Source organism: Zonotrichia leucophrys, chromosome 4 (genome assembly GCF_028769735.1).
Source record: "Zonotrichia leucophrys gambelii isolate GWCS_2022_RI chromosome 4, RI_Zleu_2.0, whole genome shotgun sequence".
Taxonomy (NCBI): Eukaryota; Metazoa; Chordata; class Aves; order Passeriformes; family Passerellidae; genus Zonotrichia; species Zonotrichia leucophrys.
Window position 1 is genome coordinate 25,466,155 of NC_088173.1, and position 12,323 is coordinate 25,478,477.

The following is a 12,323-nucleotide window of genomic DNA, read 5'->3' on the forward strand; positions in this document are numbered from 1 at the left end:
AACTGTAGCAGAGCACCTCCTCCTTCCATTCAAGCAAGGTCTCTAGAGGCTTCTCTGGGCTGGTGGTCTGTCTGTCATGGTTCCTCCTGGACAGGGAATGGCCAAGTGGGTCCATCCAGCTTGTTTCCTTTCCCTGTGTGGCTGTGGTGAATACTTGGAGCCCATGCTGGCCAGGAGCCTCATCTGCTTCTTGCCATCACTTAAAGGGTCTTGGTGACGCTGATGTAGAGTCTGGTGGTAATCTGGAGAGCAATCTTGGAAAAGGGCAAGGCAGGTCATTGCCTCCAAATTATCCTGTCCCAGCAACCCTTGCAAGAAAAGGAGCAAATCTGGGGGTGGGCACCATGACAGAGAGCGGACCATGGGAGCACACAGCATCTAACTCCTATTACCTCTGGTTCTACATCACCTGTCATCACTTGATGACAGTGTCTTTTTTGTTACAATGCATATTCCCTGTGGATTGGGAGATAGTGATACTGGCAGTTTGCTACAGATTGCCAAGCAAAAAACCTCCCTCCTCCCCCACCACCCCCCCACCCCTCCTCCCCAAAAATAAAGGCAGAAAAACCCCACTCCAAAACTCCAAAACTACACACACTTTGTCCAGTAATCCCTGTCCCAACAGGAGACAAGCACAAACTCCCAGCCAGCGTGTGTGGTTGCTCTTAGTAAGCTTTGGACAGCTGGGGGATTTGGGGATGGGATTAGCTAATACAATTCAGGCTCAATTAGCAAAGGAAACATGGAGATTCCAGCTCCCATCGGGACAGATCTGGGCAGGATCCCTCCAGAGGGTTAATCACAGAGCAGCTCCTGCTTCATTCACAAATAACCGAGCTGCCTGCGTGTGCCATCCCACTTACGGCTGGGCTGCCGTCGGATGGGAATGCTCGCCATTGCCAAGCAGCCCTCAGCCCTTGGACCCGGCTACAGGCCGCTTGCCTGGCCGTGGGCTGGGAGAGGGAAGGACTCACCGCAGCGGGGAGGGAGAGCCGGCATGCACGCAGGTGCGGAGAGCTGGCAGCCAAACAAAGGGAGATCGCAGCAGCAGATAGGGGCGCTTGCAGGATACAGTCACGGCCTTCTGCCAGCAAGAGCAAAGACAAGGGGAGGGGGGCAAAGGAGACGTTTCTCGGTGATGAGAAGATGCCGAGATGCACCAGCAATCGGATGCCAGCGCTGTGTTTAAAACTGGGACCCCTGGGCAGGGCTTTTGTTGCTGGAAATGCTCTTTACTTGGCTGCTGGGAGAAGCAGCAGGCTCACTAGGCTGCTGGGGCGTTTATCAGGACAGACTTCCAAGCACCCCTAAGCACCTTGGGATGAAGCAGGGCCCACACCTCCAAAGAGCCTAGTGAGCACCAGCTTCCAGACTTCCCCTGACATGAGTCCCCTTGAAAAGCTGAACCAAATCCTCATGGATGCCTGCTGAGCATCCCCAGCCTCAGCTGGCTCCTCATTTCCAAAAGCTGCCCTCAAATCTGTCATCCTCGGGGTGTTTTAAAGACACATGGCTCCTCAAGAGCTGAGACACAGACTCTCTCACCAGACAGGCCCCTGCTTGCAGAGCTGGTGAACCGGTTCCCAGGGTGCGATTGCATGGGCACGCTCTCCCAGGCATGGATGGGTTTTGCACAGCCCTGCTGGAGACTGGCTGCTAAACACTGGCTTTCTGTGGAAAGCACATGGACTTGGAAGGGATGGGGGGAGGCCCCAAAGCACTTGGTGCTCTGGGAAAGGTTGCTCCTGAAGACTGGGCTGATGACTGGCAAAGGGCAAGATGTTAAATGATTTTTCAGATCAGTTTTCAGTCAGTTCTTGACTCTGAAGACAGGAGTCAGGACCAAGACCAAAGAAAGGTGATGAAGAACAGGGCTTGAGCCAGACAAAGCAACTGACTTGGGAGATGAAGCGAACCAGGCTTGCTTTCCCAGCCTTCCTTGGAGAGAGTAGCAAAAGTTTCATAGAGTAAGGTAATAGTCCTTGACCAGTGCCAGACAAACACAAAAAAATGTCAACCAGCTTCCCAGGTGTCAACTTGGGAAATAAACCCATCGGCCTCTTCCCGGCTCAGTATCCGGGACTCTCACAGAAGAAGCAGCAGCCTCTGGCACCGTGGAGCAGCTTTGTGGGAGACAGCAAACACCACCTGTCCTCATGTCAGAGTACTCCAGGGTCTGACACTCCCATCACCGCCAGAAAACATAGCTAGGCCTGGAATAGCCATTGGCACGAGGAGACACACAGGCATGAGGCACTGCAGGAGTGCACACCGCTGATTTCTGCCTCTCTCCGATGAGACTGGCTTTTTCCCTTGCTCCTTAGCAGTGTTTGGTGTTTGCAGGCACTGGGAAACGTTTGCTCCTTGCACTCTTTCCAATGGAGCGTGGGAAAAGCTCTCACCCTAAGCAAAAAAAAAAACCATGGGAATTTTCTTTCAAGTCTATTCTTCTCACTCTCTTTCTCTCCGAGTGAAAAGCCCTGAGCTGGCTTTTTTTCTTTGCAAGGCAAGTTTTCTGGCCAAGGCAAACTGGTGCTTGTGTCTCATGCTGTCAGCAGAGTGACAGGCGTCAGTATGATGAGGGGCAGTGGGAAATCAAGCAGGACAGAGGGAGTGGCAGCAGACTGTGGGCATCTTCTTTCTGCACCCCCCTCTCTGCTTTTAGATAAGGGAGACAGCACATTTCAGCTTCAGCAGAAAGAAATAGTACTTATTTTGAGGGGCATTTTATTCCCAGGGGATATATAGAGCCCTTGGTTTGATGCTTGGCTCACTGAGGCAGGTAAAGAAGAATGGAAATTTAGCTTTGAAAAAAATAAAACAGAGGCTTCCCCCTCTGCTTCCTAGATATGGAGTGAATAGGTAGTGAGCAGAAATAGAAAAGCGTCCTCCCCTGTCGAGCAGGAGCAGGAGCAGGAGCAGGAGCAGGAGCAGGAGCAGGAGCAGGAGCAGGAGCAGGGTTTTGCCCATCCCTGATGCCACTGCCATGTGATGGATGTGCCCTGTCAAGGCAGACCCTGTGCCAGCACCTGGCACACACAGGCAGCACGTGCTGTCAGCCCTGTGTGCCCACATCTCCAGAGGGCTGGGGTGGAAACACACACTAGCCCAGCTGCTCACTCCTTGCCGTACCCCAGCCTCCAGAGAGCTGCAAGGAGGCGCTTCCCACCCCACCAGCAAATGTCTGACTCCTCTCCTGGCCTCTCCACCTTCCCAGGAGGCCTGGCTATGCGAGTCTGCAGAAGGGCAAGTGCCTTCGGGCAGCCTATTTGACACGAGGCTGGCATGGTGCGGGGAGTCAGGGAATTTTCAGGCAAGAGGAGGAGGCAAACACATGCACTTCCTTGCCCTGGGGACTGGAACACACCTTCTCCAGAAAACAAGGCTGAAGGACCCAGCAGGCACCTGCAGAATTCGGGAGACTGTGTCAAACCTGAAGAAAGCTAAGCCTGATTGCATCCCGGGGCAGGCCATCACTGCAGGAAATGTGCTCCCTGTGGCTTCCCTGCTGCTGGGAGCGGAATAAAGGCACCCGGACCTCTTGCCTCCCCACACAGCCCTCTCTCCACTATTACAGGGCAACCCTGGGGAACACCAAAAGGACAACTGTAAACCCTGATACGACCCAAGAGACCCACTCTATGCCTGTGTAAAAGGGTGAGGAATACCCTTTGTACCCTGAGGTTCAAGGCAGACCACTTAGTCTTTCAAACTCCATCCTGAAAGTAACCTGATGCCCCCAGCTATTTTTCTTGTGTGAAACTCCCTCCGCAAGAGGTGCCTTAGGTGAGCAGCTGGAGACAGCCAGATCCCAGAGGAGGTGTTTGCTTTCTCCATCTTCCACACTCACACACCCTCTTTTTAATTGTTTGCACATCAAGAAACGACTTGCCGACTTGCCTTATTGCAGCCTCCCAAAGGGAGGCAGGCATTGAACTCGTAACCTGAAACTGCTTCTCAGGGAGACAGCCAGCGCCCACCTCCCTCTGTTCCCACGTCCTCTCCCCTGCTCATCCCCGCCTGAGCAGCAGCCATGTCCTCCCCTCGCTCTGTTCAGCTCTTCAGCAGCTACACCCTTCACTGATAATGAGCACAGAGAAAGAAAGCACAGAGCTGCCATTCAGGGCCTTTCTCAGACACCAAAACATCTCTGTGCATTAATAATCCCTTTCAAAAGCCCCTTCCTTGCACACATCCCACCCTCCCCCTCTAGCCCCCGATGCTTTTCAGGAGCGACTGTGATTCATGTGAGGTGCGAAACAGCACGGTAAAATTTTAATACAGCCTGAACATGATGTGAGAGCGCTCAAATGCCTTTTAAGCAGCCTGCCTGTTTCCAGCAACTGCTTTGAAGGCAAGATCGCTTCAGTGCTGTGTGAAGAGCTTCAAAGAGAATATTTGGGACTGATTTTGACATGACTCAGAGAAGGCAGGAAGCCTTCTAACACAGTTCCCTCAAAGGATGAGCACCAGCAGAAGAACGTGCAGGCTCTCACCATCCCTCCCTGCTGGGGGTTGGCCCAGCTGGACCGTGTGGGAAGGCCTGGGAGGACCAGAGCTGTGTGTACCTACAGGACACCCACCGAGTGCTGTGACCATGTCCCCATCTCCACAGACTGCCCCGGGAGACATTTCCCTGACCATTGGTTTTATTGCATGCTAATAGCCCTGGGGCCAATGGTCTGCCCCCAGCTGGGACTCCAAGGGTTGGAAAGCAGGGGAGATTTCTCCATGCCCCTGGGTACGTGTGATGATAGGAAAAGTATGAAAATAAGGCAAAACAGTTGGATGAGTCCAAACAGAAGGAGATGCTGATAATACCCAAGGACTTCTCTACAGCCAGTAAACAAAAGGAAAACAAAAACAGTGTGCCAGAAAGTGGGAATAGGAGGTGAGTGAACACGAGGCAACAGCAGAGGAGGGCAATTCCCAGAAGAGGCTTTGGAAACTTCCATGAGCCAGCAAACATTTCTCAGCTTCACTGCTGTTCAGTGTTCCTTGGGTTCCTGGGCTTCTCCAGACCTGTGAACAGCAAAGCACTCCTCTCCTATAAGGAAATGCTTTGGCCCTGGAGACTGTCACGGTCAGCCTGGAGACACCAAGGCCAAAGCAAGGGGCTGAGCTCCCCATCTCCAGGTGTCCTGCCAGCTGGTGTCCAGCTGGCAGCTCCTGGTGATCTTGAATTGTATCTGCCTCCACACCACAAGGAGAACATCAACCAAAACCACCTTGTCCAGGGTAGGGGGGGATATGTGTTGGCACTGAAGAACTCCCACAGCTCCTTGCCAGACCATCCATTCCCATTTACATGACAAACGAGCCCAGTGGTTCATGTCACCCAGGGCTGACACATCCTGAGTGTTTGTGGTTACTGAGAGAGGAGCAGCTGGAGCACTTGGCCAGGCTGCCAGGGAACAAGTGCAGAGAATATCCCACCCTAGGCTGCACCTACCCTGGGAAATCCCCCAAGGGGACTTTTTTAGAGGAAAATCAGTGGATTTCAGAGCTAAACTGCATTTGTCAGAGATTTGTCAGTCACGTCTCCTAGGACATTTTCAAAATGGAGCTCTCCAAGTCAACTGGGAAGTGACTAAGGCATGTGTATCAATCGTATCAACCTTTGACCAGTTTGCTCTGAGAGGGAACAGAGGCACCATCTCACCTGCAGCAGGTGAGATTAATGCAGTCATCAACCACTTAGCCTTCAGCAAGACTGGGCCAACCCTAGAAACACATCAACAAAGTGCCTGGGCTGAGGATGAATCTTCTTATGCCCAGTTTGTGCTCTCACGGCTGCAGGAAGGTGCAAGACAGAGATCTGTCTGCTTTCTGGAAGTCTGCTGCTCCTAAAAGGTTGCAGTCAGTAGTACTTCACAGGAGAATGGAGACAATGGAATGCAAACTGTTTTCGGTGCAGTTTAAGCAAACAGCGAAACTCAATTAGCTCAATTAGCTAATGGACACACTGAGTGTTGGCTGACACACCCCTGGGCACGGGCACGGCTGCAAGGAAACGTCAGCGCGTCTGTGTGCTCAAAGCCACCGTCTGCACCAGGAGCGACGGGGAGAGAAAGCAGCCAGCAGCCTGGGAGGGAGTGGCACATGGGGTGGCTCAACCAAGGATGATGCGACAGGAGAGGGTCGCAAAATCACCCACCAGGCTTCAGCAAGGAGCTGTGGCACCACTGTGGAGAAATCCCCCACAGCCTCTCCAGGAACTCTAACACATCTGCACACTCTTGCATGCAGGATGGGGAATCAGAGATGCGTGTGCTGCTGCAGGGCTGCAGTTCTGCGGGAGGATAAATCCCATGACTAGAGTGTGGCAGCAGAGGGATACAGGCTCTTAGGAAGGGCAGAATGGGCAGATGAGGATGGAGAGCTGTTCTTTGTGTGTGTGAGCACCTGGAATGCATGGAGCTCTGCCTGGGGATGGGTAAGGAGCCAGCCTAGACTCTATGGACTAGGACTATAGGAAGAATGGGCAAAGGTCATGTTATCACCATGGGTGTCTGCTGGGGGCACCTGACCAGGAGGAACAACTGGATGAGGCCCTCTACAGAATGGAGTAATGGCAGTGCCATGTTCACAGGCCCTGGCGTCCTTATGGGGCGCTTCAACCACCCTGATATATGGTAGAGGGACAACATAGCAGGACATGAGGAATCTAAGAGGTACCCAGAGTGCACCTATCATAAATTCCTCTTCCAAATGACAAAGGAGGCAACAAGGAGAGTTGCTGTGCTGAACCTCGTAGTCATCAACAAGAAGGGGCTCAGAAGTGAAAGTCAAAAGCAGCCTTTGCTTCAGTGACTATGAGATGGTGGAGTTGAGGATCCCAAGGGGAGGGAGGAGGGTGAGAAGCAAGTTTCAGGAGAGTAGATTTTGCCCTCTTCCAAGGTCTACTTGCAAGAGTCCCAGGAGATAAGGCCCTGGACGGAAGAGGTGAGGGAAAGGTAGGTAAAAAATCTGGTTAATATTCCAAGTTCATTCCAACAAATGTATAACCAGGTAAAAGTGCCAGGAGGCCCATGTGGATGAGTAAGGAGCTCCTGGCTAAACCCAGATACAGAAAGGGAGCCCATGGAGGGTGGAAACCTGGAGGAATATGGGAACATTTTTTGAGCATCTGTGTCCAAATTCAATTCCAGTTGGACTTTAGCCTTCCTAACTCCAGGTGGTGAGGTAGATTGAAAACAGGGTGAATGGCCTTACCCAGAAGGTGTCACCTGAGGGTAGGAAGTCTTGTTGGATGCTATTCAGTGTCAAGACTGGGTCTGACCCTGTCCAGTATCCTCATTGATGATATGGATGATGGGGCAGACTGTGTCCTCTGGAAGTTTACTGGTGACAGGAAACTGGGAGGAGTGGCTGCCGTTCAGAGGGACAGGCTGGGGAAATGGGTTGACAGCAGATGAACTTTAATGACTTCATGAAGTTCAACAGAGAGAAGTGGAAAGTAAATGCATCTGGAAGGAAACAGTGCCAGGCATCAGGACACCCTGTGGACCACCTGTTTGGAAGGCAGCTCATCAGAAAAGGGATCTGGTGGACACCAAGTTGACCATGAGCCAGCAGTGCACCCTCACAGAAAAGGCTAACAGTGTCCTGGACTGCACTGGGAGGAATGCTGCCAGCAGGTGGAGGGAGGTAATCCTTGCCTCTGCTCAGCACTGGTAAGGCCACTCTGGGTGCATTGTTTCTGCTCTGGGCTCTGCGTTACAAGAGAGACATGGCGTGAAGATGATGAAGGGACTGGAACATTTTCCCTGTGAGGAAAGACTGTGAGAAATTGAGTTGTTCAGACTGGAGAAGGGGAGACTCAGATGGGATCTTACTCATCTATGTAAATACCTGAAGGGAGGGGAAAAAGAAGGTGAAACCAGGCTCCTTTCCGTGGTGCCTGGTGACAGGACTGGAGGCAGTGGGCGCAAACTGAGGAGGTCTTGTCTGAACACCAGGAAATACTTTTTTATTGTGAGAATGACTAATCAACAAAACTGATTGCCCAGAGAAGTTGCACAGACTCCATCTAAATTCTCATACAAGATGGAAGCTGACCATCTGGAAGGCAGCTTTGTTATAAGGGTGACTGAGCACTGGCACAGTTGTCCAGAGAGAGGCAGTGGAATTTCCATCCTTGAAGGTATTCCAAACCTGACTGGACATTGCCCTGGACAGCCTGCTCTAGGTGGCTGTGCTTGACAAGGGCAATTGGACTAGGTGACCTCCAGATGTCCCTTCCACCTCCACCCATTCTGTGATGGAGGGAAGCAATAACCCCTCACAGGAGGACACACTTATGCCACAGGACTAAGCCAGGTGACAGCCACAAAGGGGAGGGACAATACCCACATGAGGTGACAGAGTGAACTGGTTCAAATGTTGCCCGCCTACAAAAAAGCCACTTGAGACCTGAGGTCTGTAATACAGGCTTCCTGGCCCAGAGGGTGTGATGGCTAAGGATACAGTCCAAGGGAACATAGAGGTACAAGAAGGTACAGCAATACTGAACAGATCTTCCCCCTGAAACACACACAGCATTCCTAAATGGTTATGCTACAAACCAAGATGAAATCTTCCTATTTCTTGGAACAGAACCATTTGATAGTACTGTTATGCCTCATCTAGGGCCCACAATAACATTCCTACCTAAGAATACCCAAGGTGCATAAAGGCCATAGAATTATAGAATTGTTTATGTTGAAAAAAGCCTTTAAGATCATCAAGTCCCAGGGGCTGTGTTTACTGAGATAAGATCTGAGTTCTCAAGAGTAGCATCAGACAAACCCAGCCCCCCTTGGTATTTTATCACTGGACAATGATTTATGGAGCAGTCTAGGAGCCAATCCAGCCAAGGTAGAAGAAAAAGCAGCATCAGAACTGGATCCTGTTTGGCTTTGCAGCTGTATCTGACATCAAGTTGAACATCTCTCTGAAAGGTCAGCCCTGCTAAGACAAGCCTGCTGGCACATTATTGCACTAGAGGCACCAGCCATCAAGTGGAATTCTCAGTCTGGTGTTATAGCAAAAAAACTCAGAACCAAAAGGAACCTCTGCCATTGAAAAAAAATTCTAAAAACAAGCATCAGGGATGAGTACCAGTCTCTTCCTGAGTGGAAAGGAAATCCTTGGTCTCTCTGTGAGATGTGCAGCTGCTGACCTTGTCTTCTAGTTATGTGGGCCTGTGTCCCTCACTGAGATGGCAAAAATGTGACCGGGAGTGGCTGCATATATTGTGGGTAAAAAAATTTCAGAGCAGCTGAGAGTTGGAATTTGTGCTATGAGTAAGATGAGCTTCTACAGAATGAGTTAGCAGATGTTTTAGGTGATTCATTGTCTTCTGATAACTGCCCAGTTCCGGAGGCATTGCTGGTATGTGAAAACAAGGTAGGTCTGGGTGAATCAGAGGGCTGAGGGAAGAGTACTGGTGGTAGTTAGCAAACACATGCACAAGTTTATTCAGGGACCAAGCTGTAAACTGCCATATTTTCCAAGGTCTGCAGTGAACTTCCTGGAAAAAAAATGGGTCTTCTTTGCTGTCTGACTTGGGGTGTGCCTTGGGAGCAAGCCCATTACTCCATCCTCCAAAGGCAGGCACTAAAAGCTAGAAGAGCCAAGCTGAGCCATCCTTGCATGATACCTTCTGCTCACCCTCGAAAAACATGCCCAGTGAGTCCTCTGTGCCAGGTGGCACTGCTGCTGCCTGGATAATCCTGGGTGTCTCCAAAAGATGGGACTACCTTTTCTTTCGTCTCTTGCTGACCTCCAGGACACGTCTCCAGATTTTTTGGCCATTATTTCTCCACCAAGCACCTAAACTACAATAATTTGTTTGCATTCACAATTGCCATATTTCACATCTTGAGTACCCACAGGCTACTTTGGAGAGGACAGATGAAAGGTCTGTAGGATGAAGAAGAACTTAGTGCCAGCTTATACCTACATTGCCACTGGCTTCCCACTTTAAACCAAAGAGTCTGCATTTGTTACAGAACTAAAAGGAGCAGAAAACACAGAGGACTTTTCAATGCAGCTCAATGGCCTTGCATATGTCCCAGAGCAAACTTTGTAATTATACCTTATCCTAATTACTGCTGCAGTAGCAAAGACAATAGAGCAATGGAACAGGCACCAGCTCCCAGAGCATCCAGGCAGTGCGGGCCATGGGAAAAGTTGGAAGCATTCCCAGCCCTACTACTAAATCCCAAATTGTGGTGCTCAGGAAGCTCAGCAACAAGGCTGCAAGTTCAGACATTGCAGTGAGGCAATTCCAAATGCAGTGACAGGCCTGAGGGAGGAATGCAAGGTCAGCTCTCCTGCATGTGCTGCGTTGCTGTCGTACCTATGAGTAACATGGGGCTGCCTTGCAGAAAGAGAGGGCTGTGGTGTCCAAGTGCAGTGCAGATGTGCTCCTGATGTGAGAAAATAACCCTGCTTTGGTATGGATTGAATATTTTCTTTTGCAGACCCATGGCAGCACCTTCTGGAAGAGCCCTCCCCAGTTTTTGATCCAGCGTGCCTCTGGGAGCAAGACTGTTCCCAATGCTGGAGCAATCCAGGTGGTTTTGTCTAACCAACACTGCCAAACCCCAGAGGTGACAGGCCAGCTCTGCTCGGAGGAGCTGCCCCAGGGCTGCCTCTCCTCTTAGGGGAGATTTTTTTTCCCCTAAAATCCCAGTGCTACAGTAGTAATTACTTGCAACCAGCTTTTTATAAAAGGGAGGGAGAGGGGGAAAACAGAGCAAAGGAAAGATCTCAGAATTAGCAAAACTCATACATTTGCAGGTGGCCTTAGACTGAACCAGTTATCTCTGTGTTGGCTTCCAGTGAGGAGACAGCTTATGTGATGGACATGAGAAGCAACACTGGGAAAGTGAAGAGGAAGGACCAAGAGGTGGGTAAGAACATCACTCTTATTCATTTGAGGAAAGCACATGGAAGAAACAGACGGCTCTGCTGCCTTTTGTGCATTTAGCTTCCACATAACAGCTGAATCTAGAGGTGAATATCTCACTGAATAGATCCATTACCCTCCACAAACCACCAAGATAAAATGATGACTGCACTCTCTCTTAGGCACCCACACCCAAACTCCTGCCCCAGCATTCAGTCTTAATGATGAAGAGAAAGGAGTCGGGAAATGAGGCAAGATTGTTAAAGAAGAGATTCCTGAATTTTCAGCCAGGTGAAATGTGTATGAGCTACAGCAACATCATTATCAGAGGAGAAGCTGTCTTCAGTTCCCAAGTCATGCTCTCCAAGACTTTCTGGAGTGGAAACAAGGAAATGGCACAGAATGAGCACAGCATCCTGTTTAAAAGGCTTGAAGTCAAGTTATAGATCCATAATTCGGTGTCTAGAAAATTGAGTTACACAAAGGATTAGTTCAGAGGCACCAAGGGGATAGTATGAGCACTGAGAAGGGAATAATGCAATTTCTTAAGAACTATTTTATACCAAACCATTTAAATTTTCTCTCTCAAAGATCAGATAAAGGGTAAGCAGCAGATGTGAAAATTTTGACCTCCATAAAGGACTTTGTGTTATCCCATTCAGACTTCTTGTCAGAAGGGGAAATACCATCTAGATGAAAGATAGATGTAAAATTAGAGCAAATAAAGCACCTTTACAAGAGCTATTCCTGGCTTACAGTCAGACTAGAAAGAAATATACAAAAAGGAACCACAGGAAAATGGTCCTGGCTTTTATACTATTCACTGCTTCCATACTGTGTGTTAGAAATCACAATACACTGTCTTAGAAATAGTGTGGAAAATGTTAAAGAAAACAAAGCCAGAGGAATGCCAGAAAGTAAACCCATCAGATGACCTTAAAGACCTGGCAAAGACAGGATTTGACATGATCCAGATGAAATTCAATTCAAGTCAGGTATAAAACACTTTGAAGTTGGATCAGTCCTCCCCACGGAGAGAGTGGGACGTGGATCTGCTGGTAGGAAGGCTCTGGGTTGAGGGGCTGAGGTATGACAAGGCCAAATACTGGGTCCCACATGTTGGCCACAACAGACTTTGGCCTCTTCAGGGATCTGCTTTGTAGAGGCCTGAAGGGAAGAGGGGCAGAAAGGGGACTAGTATTAAAGGATGACCTCCTGCAAGCTCCAGAGCAATGCATCCCAATGAAGAGGAAGACTGGCAAAAATGCCAGGAGGCCCATGTGAATGAACAAGGAGCCCCTGGACAAACTCAAACTCAAACCCTCCTGTAGGGAGGCTACAGAGGGTGGCAGCAAGGCCAAGCAGCCTGCGAGGAATACAGGTAAATTGCAGCCAGGAATCAGATTAAGATCTGCCCACCCTG